The sequence below is a fragment of the Triticum aestivum genome, chromosome 1B (genome assembly GCF_018294505.1).
Source record: "Triticum aestivum cultivar Chinese Spring chromosome 1B, IWGSC CS RefSeq v2.1, whole genome shotgun sequence".
NCBI lineage: Eukaryota > Viridiplantae > Streptophyta > Magnoliopsida > Poales > Poaceae > Triticum > Triticum aestivum.
This window is the reverse complement of record NC_057795.1, coordinates 572,737,831-572,754,005: the sequence shown is the minus strand read 5'-3', so window position 1 is coordinate 572,754,005 and position 16,175 is coordinate 572,737,831. Positions and strand designations below refer to the sequence as shown.

Sequence of the window (16,175 nt, the reverse complement as noted above, 5' to 3'; positions counted from 1 at the left end):
TTTGTTGAACTGCTGCAGATCTCTTCTGTACTTGTTATGTTCAAATTTATATTGAGAATCCTCTGTTTTCTACTGAAAATACCCTGTTTCCTGAGAAAAATATGCACATGTATTAGTATAGATGCATGATATACATGCAAAAGTACTGTAGCCGCGAAATGGCTTAGCGGCCGCTATAGCCGGCGATAGCGTCTGTAGCGTTGGCACAGAGCCAGCCGCTAAATGCCTTAGGCCGCGATCTGAAACTTTGGTTGGGACTCGATCCCTGGCCGTCTAGAGAAGAGACTAATGCTTCGGCCCAGCTAACCAACTGTACTTCCGTTTGTAGTTTTCTAACGAAATGACCTTCAGCTATTTAAAATACGCAAGTTAAATGGTCAACGTGTTTCTCCCTACAACAAATTGTGGATCCTAATTACGAGTCTTTTGTATGTTTGAACTCAAGTCAGCTGGTTTGTTAAGTCATGTGTTTGGTGACTTTTATTTTGATTTGATGACACCCAATGCATTTTTCTGGTTCACGTAAGATTTTCATCGGTAACTTATGCATAAATAGCATCATAATTAGGATGTTGATGAAATATTCCCAGTTACTCTGATGTGAACAACATGGTAACTCAGACATCAGAGACCCGATAACTTATGTACCCCGGTCCTGGTAACTTTGGCGAGAAGGGGTGCTGAAATATACCCCCAATAATTTACGCACCGCAAACATGATAACTTTTCCCTCCGCCGGAGGGAGGGGTTTTGATGAAATGTACTCTCGATAACTTCTGTGTAAATATGATGATAGTTTTACGCATCACTGTCCTGATAACTTTTTATGCAAATAACATGATAACTCATACATCGTAGACATGATAAATTATGTAACCAGTCCTGGTAACTTTGTCGGTGGAGGTAGGGGTGGGGGGAGTCGTTGAAACATACCACGGTAACTTCCATGCAAATAAAATGATAAATCACACATTGTAGACATGATAAATTATGTACCCAGTCCTGGTAACTTTGTCGGTGGGGGTAGGGGTGGGGGGAGTCGTTGAAACATACCACGATAACTCTTATGCAAATAACATGATAACTCACACATCGCAGACTTGATAACTTATGTACCCGATCCTGGTAATATGGCGACTGTGGCGAGGGGGGGGGGGGTGGGTGATGCCCCGCTAATTTCTGTGTAAATAACATGGCAATAGAAACATACAAAATTGATAACTCCCATACAAACGCCACTGTAACTCTTGACATGAAACTTTTTTGTTGAAAAACATACACCCGATAATTTCTGTGTAAATAGCATGATGATGTATCTTCGCAGACTTGAGAACTAATATTTTACGTTTAAACACCATGGTGTCTTTCATCCAAGGGAAAAAAGTTTTTGAAACATTTCACCGGTAATTTCTATGTTAAATTACCATACTTTCCCATGCTTTTAACCTTCTCGTACTGTAGTTACCAGCCTTATCATGGTATAGTTATCATGTTACTCAGACCATAATTATCACGCTGGTCATTGCCAAAGTTACCAAGCCAAACTTTATTTTTTTCTTTTGATATGGTAGAAATAAGGAAGGTTCAAATAACATTGTCATTCTACAATAAACAACAACAAAAGGTGGCTTAGTTGGTTATTAGGCTCGATAGGTATTACATAGACCTGGGTTCGAATCCTCTTTCGAGCACTTTTATTTTCTTTTCATATTATGCAGCAAAAAACCAGAAAAAACCACTAGCAATTTACTACGGTTTTTGAGAGAAGGAAAAAAATCAGTGGAAGCGGAAGGAACGACGCAGCGGAAGGAGCGAAATAATCGATCGAAGGTCGTGCAGATCTGTTGCTAACCACCAGTCGACTGGTGGTTAGCACAGTCCAACATTTTATTATACTGATAATGATCTAGAATAAAACAGGCCAATGATGGCTGGTACGTAGCTTTTGAAGCCACTGATATATATAAAATATTATTTGAGTACAACAGGAGAGATGCAATCTTATGGATATTTCCGCATTTGTAAGAAACATTCAGCTTGGCAAGCGGACTTGACTAGCCATGTGTAGAACTCAGCCCTGCTGACTTCAAAATGATTAGTCATTGGTGTTTTCTTAAGTACCTGTTAGCCCAAGTGCATCAGTTAAGTAGAGTGTTATGTTGAAAAAAGGAAAGAGACTACTCTTTTGTTACTTGTAGTACAGGTATATGCTATAGCATATTACCTTTATGCTCTCTTTGGATTTCAGTATATGCATGTGAACAATAAGTCACTAATATCAATGCCCAAGAATTATTTGTTTGCTATTCTAATCGTTCCAGCAGAGAGCAATGGATATAGAAGAAATATGTAAACGGTTGTTACAGAGATTGAACTCTATAGATATCAGCTCTCATTGGGTGACTGAATTAGACTCTGGCATGAATTATCATATTTTGTGGTTCTCTGCTCTAATCTAGGCTCTAAGACTACATGAACTACCATATTTTCTCATTTGTTTGGCTACACTAGACCGTTCTACCTTGCTGGCTATGAGCATCAGATGTGTTAGACAAAAAATCATTTGTTAACTGAATAATAGTGCCAAATGAGATTCACTAATCAAACACCATCGATGAAGTCACATTTATGCGTAGTGAGCCATGCTTCCTATCTGTTCTGGTTGTTTTCTATGTTATGTTTCTGAATATGTATCCACGTCAACTGGTCTAAACTTATGTATCTAGATGAGTTGCATTTTGTTTATTTACCAAAATATAGCTATTATGGGATTATTGGTCATCAGCTTTATGGACAAGCATCCAGTATATGCTGCGAGGAGTGACAATGCAAGACCATCACTGTTTTCATGCACATTTGCATATAGTTTCAGTCAATATGATAGTAAACTTGCTCTCAACGACTCTGACCTTACAAAATATTAGGTATCCTTAGTTCCAAATATTGTTTTAAAGGTTCTAAAATTATTTCTTTGATGCCAGGTGCCATGCTGTGGAGAACATCTGGCCGCCATTTACACTTCATTTCCTCCATGTTTCGATCTGGTGCCTGCACTCCTCACCACCTCTTTATCTATCGTGGTAGCAGCAATGGAGGTCTCCAAGGCCCCTTCCTCTTCTGGTTTGGCAACCCGCCAGCCCTCCAAAGGTTAGTACTCCTAATCACCGAGAATTACTTTGGTTAATCGTGCACGTCTCCAAGAAGCATAGATGTTAGGTTATGCAATGGTTTACCTGCTTATGCCCAAAGATTCTTAAGACATGGCACAATGCCAATGCGGTGTGCTTCGATGTGGATAGCACTGTATGCTTGGATGAGGGTATTGACGAGCTTGCTGATTTCTGTGGGGCTGGGCAGGCAGTTGCCGAGTGGACGACAAAGCAATTGTCATAGTTTCTGGAGTATGTTAGTTGTTTAGCATATAATATATTCCGAAAAACTAATCTTGGCCTTATTATTCTCAGGGCGATGACAGGGACTGTTCCATTTGATGAGGCTCTTGCTGCCTGGATCTCTTTAAGTAAGCCATCTCTGGCCCAAGTTGAGGACCGTTTGGAGAAGAGGCCACCCAGGTGACGTTTTACAAGTCCCAGCCCCAAGTTAATTTCATAAGTTAATCACTATTTAGCTACCACTTTTGCATTCCTATATTGAATCTTCTAAGATTCCCTAGCTCTGTTGTTCTTGTATTGGAATGGTTAGATATGTGCCGCTGAACATAGAATAATGCTCTTAGGAATGCTTGATTGGTTTTACTCGGTGTCTCTTTTTAAGCTAATACGAAAAATAGTAGATGAGCATATGCAAAATTGGTTTGGTGCCACAGTAAAAACACGATTTCAGAAGTACCACCACATAGTCTAAGTTCATTTGAATAACACTAAATGAGACATTAAAATACTATCTGCCTATACCACTTTAGTCTTGACCTTTAGGCCGTTACGTGCCGTCACTACTAGGGAAAAGCCTAGCAGCAGCGCGGGTACCCGCGCTACCAATAAGGCGCTACAGCTAATAGTTAGTAATAGCGTTGGTTGAACCCACGCTACTACTAACAAAGTTAGTAGTAGCGTGTGCCACCCATGCTACTACTATTTAGTACCCGCGCCACTACTAACAAAATAGTAACAGCGTGTCCATACTACCAACGCTACTAGTATCCTAAATACTAGTAGCGCGCAGTCTTTTCCCACGCCACTACTAACTAATTTATAATTAAAAAAATAAAATCTACCAATTCCATTTTATGCATACAGTTCCCAGTAAACACAACAATAGTGAGCACTGCTGGGCTCCTATTTCATGGTTAACCAGAAACCGAAGGAAATAAATCAGCCAAAAAACCTCATTATGCATTGCAACTCACAAATGACCACTTCAAAGAACATGCAAGTATCTATGTCATTAACAATTGCAAACATAAGTTTCTTTTTACTACAGTTGTTGTATGTACTATCACACAGTTCCTCATTCTGTTCTCACTCAATAATAAGAAAAATGAAAAGAAAAGATAGAGATAATCTGCCGCAATTGCACTTCGGTGTCATGGATTCAATCTGCCGCTTCAACATCTCATTATCTGGCAGCACTCTGTCGCTATCTTCTACCTATGAATAAAAACAGACCTTGTCAGAGAAGCAAATGTGAAACCTTATTACAACATGTATGCTAAGTCGCTAACCCATAGAGACAGCTAGAACAAATGTGGAAACTTTCCATGTTGCCGAGTAAGTATATTAACTAGACAAAGTTAGATGACAGTGAAGCTTAAAGCTGCAGTAAGAAATATTAGATATATACATTTTGAAAATCAACCTCAGAAGTGGATACTCTAGTAGACCTGCAAGAGCAGATATGGTAGTAACCAAAATCCTATAAAGATTCGAGGTTAAAGATTATAAATCCAATTTTTCATTAGCATAAAAATATTAGTTCCATGAAGAAGTTTGTCAAGAGATATTTTCTAGTGTTTCTAAGACAGTGACTGAAACATAATGAAAGAAAACACGTTTCTGCATTTTAATTAGGGGGAACTTTAGTTCTAAAATACAGGAACTGTGACTGAATGATCATATATACTATTAGAAAAACAGACCAAAATCCCTGCAGAACAAAACAGATCAAAAAAATTAACTTCCTACTTACAGTGGCAAGAAAATCTTATATGAATGTCTTATAATAAATAATGCTAACCATGAAGTCTTCTTCCATATAACAAAGGAGTGACGAAACCAAAAAACCTCTAATTCAAGTACGACATGCAGTTAGTTAATTATTTGCATGTCAACAGTTCTAACGTCTAGCTACAGATCTTCAAAGTAAAGATTGTGAACTCTATTAGACATGATTATATCAATTAGACCAAATAGAAAATAATTCAATATGTTGTATATCCATTAAACGAAGTTCAATCTATCTTCTGATTATTAGTGTTTCAGTTAGGTGATTAGTCCTTCTACGGCCGCCGGTTAATAGGTGAGCCATGACTTTTTACAGTAAAAAATGCAAAGGAAATAACAAGTTAGTATTTTTCCAAATCTAATTATACGGCCACGTTGATCATACCTTACTAATTCTGGTCGGACACAAGTAACACAAGAAAAACTCCCATGCTTTATCGGTGCACATTCACCATTTGATAGTGTGATCATTTGAGATCACTAAATCATCTTCTATACGACGTAGGCCAGTAACATTTACATCAGCTTGAAACAGAGACACCAAAAAAGGAGGAAGTATCAGGCACACATTTACCTTGTCAGAAATCAATCTGAACATTTTCCTTATCAATGCCAAGTTCCTGCCCACCAAACTGGTTGCATGGGAAAGCAAAGATCTCAAAACCTGTAGTCCCATAAAATTGTTAGCATAACATATCGTAACTCAAATTATCATCAGCCTATATGTACTTACATCTTTATAAATAAATCGTTCTGTTTATGAGTGCAAGCATATTTGATTATTATTGTACTATTATTGCATCTATGCTTAGTTGGGAGCATACAACTGTTTAAGTTCTTGCATACTATTCTTAATTGTGGGGTCATATTGTTCTGAACCTTTTATTATGTCCATCACATGCAGGTTTGAAGGTGCTGTGAACGTGCTGTGATTTTGGACAGAAGGAAGGAAGGAAGAATACAGGGAACTTGGGAGTCACAACTCTTTAGGAACATCCATCTTGGCAGTGCTAGTACAAGAAAATGGCAGCTACTGAACATGCGTGTAGTGCACAAAGGGATAGCAAATACAGTTGTAGTCACAGCTGTTTAAGTGTGGTAGGGGTATCAGTAATTTTAGGAGGAAATTATTGGCGCTTAATTGAGGAAACTGAGCGTGCACGTGGTGTTTCTTGGACTTACTAATTTTCTATCTTGAGTTGGACTTCAAGATGTTTTTATTTTCTTTGAGAAACAGATTGAGACGTTGACTGTCAGCATTGTGCGTGTTAATCCAAAATGATTCGGTCTCCGGATATCCATTCTGTCACTTTTCGAACACTTTGTGGTGTCAGGTTGGTTACATGCTGGAAGGAAGCATCGAACTTGTTGTTTATTAATATATATATATATATATATATATATATATATATATATATATATATATATATATATATATATGAAAAAAAGGGTAGCAATTAGCCTAATCAGTGTCTGTTGGGACGTCAATCCCTGTATAAAAGTGCGGTAGTTTTCTTCAGTGGAATCCTTGTGACATTCCAGTCTTGGTCTCCAATGTGACCAACCAACCAGAGATCTAAATAGTGCAACATCTACGTACAGAACATGAATAAACTTGATCGATTGCCTTGGGCAAGATAGAGATCTGTGAAGAGGGAGGAAGGAGAGGAGAGGAGAGGAGGGCATACCTCGGCTAGGAGTTGGTGCTGTGGGAGGCGCAGGTGGAGCCGTCGTGTACCTCGTCGGCTCCAACGTCCATGCGTGGCGTCGGCCCACAGCAGGGAGGCGTCGGCGGTCTCTTGTGACCTGCGTTGCATGAGGAATCCGGCCAAATTGAATCAGAAAATGGCAATTCAAATTGAATCGAACAACATCCGGGATCTGGCCAAAATCGTGACCAACACATACACACACACGCATGAAGGGAAGGTAGGGGGGAGAGACCTCCATGGAGTCGGTCGGAGCACCATCTCCATCTCTCTCCCTCACGCGGGCATACTTAGGAAGACATACGATCGAGGGCGGAGAGACCTCCGGCGGTCGTATGACACACTCAGGGCGGCGGGCGGGCACGTGCGCGGCGGAGGGGGGTGGGGGCGGGAAGCGGCACGAGACAGGGAGCGGCGGGCGTGCAGCCGCCGGCATGGCGCACGCGGCGGGGGGCATGGGGGCGGACGGACGGAGGAGAGGAGGTGGAGTGGAGGCCGACGACGACTGGGTTGGGAGAGGAGAGGAGGTTGGGGATCTGGATCGGGCTCCGTGCTTTTTTTTTGAGACAGACGGGAGTGGGTGGACAGGGACGGTTGGTGGGGTGGGGGTGGGGATCGGGCCGGGGTGGACACGCTTAGTAGTAGCGTGGGGTCTCACCGGCGCTACTACTACTTACTTAGTAGTAGCGCTGGTTTTATACCCCTCGCTACTACTATGGCCTATCCCGGGGGCATTGTTGGAGACCATTTAGTAGCAGCGCGGGTTTATACCCCTCGCTACTACTATCAACTTAGTAGTAGCACGGTTTTTATACCCCTCGCTACTACTAATTAGCAGTAGCGCTCATTTTTAAACCGCGCTGCTGATAAACTTCTGTGTATAAGGTTTTCCTTAGTAGTGCGTGCAACCACAAAATAACCCTTTTGACTTATTTGCCTCGTTAGTTAATTAGAGATTTCCTAAAATCTCTGGCTACAGAATAATTCCAAGGTGGTATGTGTTAATCATTTATTCAGCACTGCAATAGATGTAATTTTTGTGTTGGATATGCATTGTTCATTTTCCTGGTTCATTGACATGTTTATCTGTTTGTATCTGCAGGATTTCTCAACGTTGATTTTATTAAGACATTAAAAGCCAATAATACTGAAGTATTCCTTGTGTCCGGAGGTTTCCGGCAAATGATCAAGGTATATCTTCACTAAACGGCTGCACGAACGGTACTTTTGGAATCTGGATTGTCAGAACATAGTCAAATTTTCCTGTCCTTGAAACATCTTCAAATTTTGTGACATACACACACCAAGATGCTTTTAAGATATCCATAGTTTGAATACATAAATTGGTTCTACATTTTCTGTCTATATTATTTGTTGAACAGTAAACAAGGATATGTTTCTTCCCATGATCTAAAAGCAACAATTCCTCTTTTCTTCACTTTAGAACATTTTAAATTTAATTTTGTGACTGAAGTTTCACATAGTGGTCAATAGAGGTGTATTTAGGCCCTAACTTACAGAGTTGTAACAACAGAGGTGTATTTAACCGAACTAATGTTACCTCATTTAAAATTTTGCTCGAGATTAAACATTCACAGAGACCTAATTAAGATTGATTAAACTGTTCTTATATTATATGTTTGTTAGTTCTTTATAGTCCAAAAGAAAAAAATATGACTAACAAAACTCTGGCAATGATTTGAAGTATCAGTTTGCCTGCCTTTCATTGCAGTAATCGGATATTTTTCTGCTTTCAAATTGCTACGACCTTTGATCCATATAACTAAGTGAATGTTCTGTCTTTTCAGTTTTTCTCTCTCTCTCTGTCTGTGTGTGTGTGTGTTCTGATCCATTTTATGCACCTCACATACAGATCAGCATCTGTGTGTGCCGCTGCTTGCGAGGGACAAAAAGTAGGTCGATTTGAAATTATGGAAGAGCAAGGGAGGCCAGAAGAATTGTGCACTTCTATCCTTTCTACTAGCGTATCTTAGCATCTGATCTTTACCCACGTCGTTGGGACCGGCACCCTCGCGCCAAGGCGTGATCACGATGTAGTGGGAGAAGATCTGTGGGCTTTTTGTAATTTACCTGTAGGTTTAGCATTTGCCTTTATTATATCAACACCATCATATGCTTATTAGTTAATTTTTTAAAAAATTTAAATTCAAATTTATTGAAATTTGTTAGGAGTAACAACATTTTGCATGCATAAAAGTAGCCCCAGCACATGCCTAAGACTTTAGTTATCTATTCTGAGTTGCAGATCATCTGCAAGTTATTATGTGCTGTTGTATCTTCTATGCCTAAGATATTTGTTGCTAAACCTATCACGAAACATGCTTTCTATGTTCATACATTGTTAAGCAGCTTATTGTGTGCATACAAATGTTTTGACCGGCACCCTCGCGCCAAGGCGCGATTCCGATCTAGTTATATAGGAGCTCGAGGGCTAAGAGCATTTTCAGCCATTCGGCCCCCCAGGGCGCCGAAAAAGAGCGGCATGGGGGCGAACCGGCGCTAGATTGGCCTCTGGGGTTCGGTTCGCTCCCAGCCATAGACCCAAGGACGCCGCGGGTTCGGCGAAGTTCGTTTCATTTTTTTTGCAAACTCGGCGACTTTTGCAGTAACTCGGCCATACTTCATCGAAATTTGTACAAAAACGTAAAAACATGCAAGAACTACGACTAACTTAAAAAACAAACTAAAAATCCTAGCCGCCGCCCGTCGTCGTCGCCGCCGTCTACATGCCGATAAGCCTGTAGAAGCGGGTGTAGTCGCCGCCGGCGCTGTCGTCGTCGTCGTCGCGCGCCTCACCTGCGGCGTCCCTGCTGCAGCCCTGGCCAGGGTCGCCGACACGTGGTGGGGCGCTTGACGGCCCGGCCTCGCCCTCGTCATCGTTGTCGATGACGATAACGCCGCCCTCCTCGATGCAGCGGCGGGCCTTGGCGCGACTACGGGCCTGGGTCTCCAGGTATGCCCAGCGCTGGCGGCGCACCTACTCGCGGACGTAGTCCTCCTTCGCCCATTTGAGGGCGGACTCGTCGTCGGGGGCCACCCTGTCGACGTGGTCCGTCTTCACGGGGAGCAAGCCTGTCTCGGGCTTCGGCCGGACCAGGCGCAGGGAGCGCCTTGCCGGAGCCGTCGCAGGCGGCGAGGGCTCGTTGATGATGAAGACGCCGCTGCGAGCGCGATGCCCGATCGGTGTCCCCTCCGGTTCGGGCTTGGCGGGGCGGAGGGCCGGCGAGCCGGAGCCTGACGACGAGGACGACCCGGCTCCATTCACTGCAGCATCCAGGAACTGCCGCGACAGCGAGAGAAGGATGACCGCGTCGGGTACTCCAGCTGCGGCATGTTGCCGCTCTCGATGTGGTCGAGGACGGCGTCGAGGGTGCGGCCGGGGACGCCCCACCACTCGTGCCGTCCTTCGGCGTTGAGGCGGTCGCAGGGAATGATGCCTTTGACGGAGGCGATCTGCTCCTCGCGGCGGCGCTGGAAGTACAGCGTCCACAGCATTTCGCTGTTGGGCGCGTACCTCGGCTGGTTCCTCTGCTCCTCCATCAGGGAGGAACGGACGCGGGTGATCTCCACCCGCCGTGCCGCCCCTTCGGGCACCGGCGGCACCAGGACGCCGCCGACGCTCAATCTCCATGCCCCCGGCACGCGCATGTCAGGAGGCGCCGGTACTCGGCCTCGTAGAGAAGGTGCGCCTTCGGCTCTAGGAGGTGCCGGCAGCCGAATCCATTCGCCGCTGCACCATCGCGTGGGAACATCTCGACCATGCTTTGCTCATCGGCGGGAGGGGGGTGGGGGGGGGAGGCTTTGGCGCTCGCCGGCGGGGAGAAGGCTTTTGCGAGAGGGAGAGGGGGAGGCTGTGGCACTCACCGGCGGGGAGTGGGCGCCTTTTATTGCCGAAGCGGGGCGGTGGGGAGGCGACATGCGGGAGGACGCGTGGCGGGAGCGGGCGGGACGCGCGTCGGCGGCGTCTTCACTACGCCGCCCGTGAGGCATCAATGGAGGCAGACCAATGAGGCAGCGCGGCAGCCTTGGCATTGATTCCCACGAGAACCGAGATTCATGAGGGCGACGAAGCGGCCGTCTCGCTGACTCGGCGGGCCCGCGGCAGTTTCGCGCCAAAACACTCGCCCCGATGCCCCCGGGGCCCACTAGCGCGTCGGGTTCGGCCTGGGTCCGCCGGCGCTGATTTCGGTCCAAGCCGGCGAAAAAACGGGCTCCTTGGGGCGTGACTGGGCCGTTTTTTCGGCGCTGGCGCGAAAAAATCGCCTGGAGAGACCGTGTTGAGGGAGCGGCTGGAGATGCTCTAACGACAACGCCTCTATTTAAGCCGCTCACAGCACTCTTCGACAAGGTGGAAGTAAACTCCCACCCCCTCCAGAGTAGGCACGTGGCGGGCGCTAGAGCGGGCCTAACAGGCGCCCCGTGGGGGCGATGCCATCGGGATGGGCCAAGGCCACAGCGTGTTTTTTACTGTTTCTTTTCGCTTCTCCTCTTTTAATTTATTTTTCTTTTTCAACTTTCTTATTCTTTTTTATCCTTCTTCAAAAAATTGAAATATATTTTTGGAATGCCCAAAAATGTTATTACATTTATAATTCACAATTTTAAAAAATATTCAAGAATTTCAAGAAATGTTCCTGTTTCCAAGTTCACAAACTTAAGGAAAGTTTGTTTACAAAAAATGGTGAGAAATTTTTAAAAAGTCAGTGGTTTCAAATTTGCATTCAAAAAATTTATCAACTGTTGGGAATTTCTTGACAATTTTCAAAAAAAAAATCTTCAAGTTTTTAATTTTTTCATAACATAATTTGAATTTCCAAAATTGTTGATACATTTTTAAAAATGTTGGAACATAGGAAATGTTCAGGTTGCTTCTTAATAATGGAAACTTAACAGTTGAAATAACAGTCATTCAAATTATAAAAAACTACGTGCTCACGGATGTACCCGTCTCGGCTTGTGTGGCACCATTTTCTCTCAACTGATGGTTTTTGCATTGTGGATAAATGGCGCAAACATTATGCAGCTGCCTTGCATGGACATATGAGGCATATATGCCTAGTTCGAACGAATTCTGACATGGTGTACACAATGCGACATGTCTGACCATTATATCGATCATTATTGACCCAAATAATTAAAAAATGTCAAATAGTTGCCCTATGGGAGTACCACTTAGCATGGGGCCATGAATTGGTCACACAAGGTAATAAAAAATTGAGGCCATTTGACGGATGTCGAGCAACGAGGTGCTCATAAACGGGTCCTTTGCCCTATATGGACATCCCGGTTTGAACACGGCCTTTTTTGGACATGTGAGAAATGGCCCCAACTTTTGGCAGAAAGGTGGCATGATCATGGTAGTCCTCCATGACTGGTTTGAATTTCGACATCGTTTGCACGTGCTAACCAACCTATGGTTGAATGGTTAGAGAGACAGTGGTATTCCTAGCCCACCAGGATTCAAGTCATAGTGCTCGCATTATTCCTGTTTATTTCAGGATTTCCGACGATGCGCTTTCAATGGGAGGAGACGTTCCCGTCGACGATTAGGTGACTACGGTGACTACGTAAATCTCAATATGATATGCCGGCTTAGTCTCTCAAAGATGCTTATACAGGTAGGGTGTGTGTGCGCGTTCAAAGAAGTGAGTGTATGCGCGTATGTAGGAGCACTTTTTGCATCTGTATTGTGTTAAAAAAATACATCGTTTGCATGTTGCCATGATGTGTGGCCATTTATCGGTCTTTTTCACCGAAATAATTCCAAAAAATTCATAACTTGACAAAATATAAAGTCACTTGGCATGGTGCCATGAATGGACGAGGATCCTCTGTCGTGCGGTAGGGTACCGTTCGGCCATTGACAGGTGGGCCCGCCGGGAATCAGGCCCACATGTCAGTGCCCCCAACGGCATGGCCGTATGTCAGGGGAGTTGCTTCCGCCATGAATTGGCCATACAAGTTAATAAAAAAAGGGTCATTTCACGGATATCGAGAAACAAGGTGCTCACAAACAGATTCTTCTGGCCTATTCAGACACCCTCTGTTGAATATTATCTTTTTTTGAAATGCTAGGAACACCATCAACTTTTGGCACAAAGGGGGTACTTCCATGGTAGGCATCTATGCCTGATTTGAATGACTTTTGACATTGTTTGCATGTTACGACACGTGTAGCCATTAATCGAGCTTTTTCAGTTGAAAGAATTCCATAAAAGTTATAACTTACGGAATACAAAGGACTTGTCATGGTGCCACGAATTGGTCATATAAGGTCCTAAAAATGGAGGCCATTTGGAGCATGTCTTAAAATGGTGTGCTCACAACCGGACCCTTTTGGCCTACCTGGACACCGTCTGTTGAACACGGTTTTTTGTTTGGACATCCATGAAATGACCGTAACTTTTTGCAGCAGAGGGACATGCCCATGGCAGTCATCCACGTCTTGCTGTAATGACTTCTGACATGGTTTACATTGTGACATGTGTGGCCATTTATTGGCCATTTTTTACCAAAATAATTCCAGAAAATTTATAACTTGACGAAATGCAAATAAACTTGGCATGGTGCTATGATTTGGTCATACAAGGTCATGGAAAAATTGGGGCCATTTGACGGATGTCAAAACTTGATGTGCTAAAAACCAAACCCTTCTGGCCTACTCGAACACTGTCCTGTGAACAAGGTATTTTTTTGGACGACCACAACTTTTCCCAGCAAAGGGGGTCATGCCCATAGTAGTCATACATACATGTTTGTAATGACTTCTGGCATCCTTTGCATGCATGTTGCGACACGTGTGGACATTTATCGGCCATTTTTACCGAAAATATTCCCAAAAAATCATAACTTGATGAAATACAAAGCCACTTGGCATGGTGCCAAAATTTGTCATACAAGGTAATGAAAAAAATTGAGCCATTTCAAAGATGTTGAGGAATGAGATGCTGACAAACAGACATTTTTGGCCCTAGCCGGACACCAAGGAATGACCCCAACTTTTGGCACCAAGGAAGAATGCCCATGGTTGGCATCCATGCCTGGTTTGAATGACTATCAATATTGTTTGCACGTCGCGAGACATGTGGCTATTTATAGGTCTTTTTTAACAAAAATAATCACAGAAATTCGTAACTTGATGAAATACAAATCCACTTTTCATGGTGAAACTAATCGGTCATACAAGGTCATGCGAAAATTGGGGTAATTTAACCGATGTCAAAAAATGGCGTGCTCACAAATGGATCCTTCTGGCGTACCCGTACACACTGTGTTGAACATGGTCTTCCAACATTGTTTGGACATTGCGACATGTGTGGCCATTTATCGGCCATTTGTCACCAAAATAATTCCAGAAAATTTATAACTTCGTGAAATACAAATCCACTTGGCATAGTGCTACGATTTGGTCATACAAGGTCATGAAAAAAAATTGGGGCCACTTCACGGGTGTTGAAACACGACGTACTCACAAACAGACCCTTCTGGCCTACCTGAAAACAACATGGTATTTTTTGAACATCCTTCAAATGACCCAAGCTTTTGCCGGCAAGGGGGCATGCCCATGGTATTCATCGATGCCTGGTTGTAATGACTTCTAACACCGTGTGCACGTTGCAACAGATGTGTCCATTTACCAGTCTTTTACACCAAAATAATTCCAGCAAATTCATAACCTGACGAAATACAAAACCACTTGCCATGGTGCCATGATTTGGTCAAAAGGAGACGAAAAAAAGATTGGGGCCATTTCAGGGACAAGGAACAATTCAGCCATTGTGACAATAAATTAGAAAAGATGTTTGAAGTTATTAACATAAATAATGAAGAAAAATATTTAAAATCATACTTTAAAACAGAAATTGCTCATAGAAGATCTTTCTTCTTTTAGAAAAGGAAGTCCATATCTCCTTTCTTGCCGCTAACTGCAATTTGCAATGATTAGAAAAGAAAAAAATAACAAAAAGTGACGAAAACTTACAAAATGATTGAACTTCTATTACTTCAGAAAAGTATGGGGCCCAAAAAAGAGCTTATCAACATGTTTTCTTTTGCATATTTCTTACTGCATCGATTGAGCAGCAATTTAACTGTAACGATTAGCATTTTCATAAAAGGTGTAGCATTTTTTAAAGAAAAGGGGGCATATCTCGGTCTCTACATCAACTAATGCACACAAACATTGTTATTAAATAAAACAAGAGTAGCTCAATAGCGCCAACTAAAAGGAAGTAAAAAAAGATAACTACCAGTCGGTAAAAGAGATTACATGAATCAACACACAATTATGAAAATAAAATTAGCATCCAATTATTCGTCATCTCCACCGATCCATCTCTCTAGGTTCCTTCTACAACCGGAGTTAGATGTGACAGATAAACATTCAACTCTTAGCATACTCACCAGGGACTTCCTTCTTGTCGCCATCGCCACTGTGCTGGATAGTGAAGGTGGGCCCAATATTCCTTACGCATAATCTTGTATGTGTGACTACTAAGGACCCCCCCCCCCCCCTGCTCTGTAGCCGCTATTTTGGATATCGGTGGCGCGATGTAATGATTGCTGAAACTTTCTTAAGTTTACGCAAAAGAAATAACTGACACTATGGTTGGTGAGATATTGCAGTCCTAGTTATTGTTTGCATGTATATCTGGCATCCATATATATTGGACTTAGTCTCGGCTTCTATTTGATAGCAAGATAGACCTATAGTACAAACTTCCTCGCATCTATTAAGTACTAGTAGTTTTAGCCACAATGATAATAGAGGGGGAACAGTGTGATCAGGATGTTGAGAGACTACTTTTTTTGGATGTTGAGAGACTACTAATGCCGCATGAGCAGAAGCAATCATTGATGATGTAACCTGCATGCACTGCGACTGTTGGATGAGAGAGATGAAACGTAACCATCTGAAACACCATTAAAGCAACAACAAAAAATTTAAACATGTGTGTTTGGCAATTTGTTATGTTTTTTAGGAACTACCCCATGACTAACTTCAAATCCAATTAGTCAGATTTTGCCGCATGCTTGACATGCACTAAGGTCATATCTTCCTCAAATGCAAGATTGTTTAGGTTATCTCAAGAGCCGACAACCTTGATTTGTTCGAATCAGATTCTTAGCACGTTCCAATGCCAGTCAGACGGTTGATTTCCTTTTGAATTTGGAGTCTATAACCATGCTCTAGAACCCGTGGAAGACATGCAATGTGGTTAATACTGGATGTCCCCTCCCTTTATCTGCCTAGTGCAATCTCCTG

At 43.0% G+C, this 16,175-nt stretch overlaps 1 long non-coding RNA gene across 1 annotated transcript; it reads right to left on the bottom strand.

Moving 5' to 3' along the window:
• Positions 1 to 4,580: 4,580 nt before the first annotated feature.
• LOC123095742 (uncharacterized) lies at positions 4,581 to 5,942 on the bottom strand. The gene is made up of 3 exons (XR_006446324.1): positions 5,755 to 5,942; positions 5,194 to 5,240; positions 4,581 to 4,607 (listed from the first exon to the last, which is right to left on the bottom strand). It is a non-coding gene; the product is annotated as an uncharacterized lncRNA (long non-coding RNA).
• Positions 5,943 to 16,175: the final 10,233 nt, after the last annotated feature.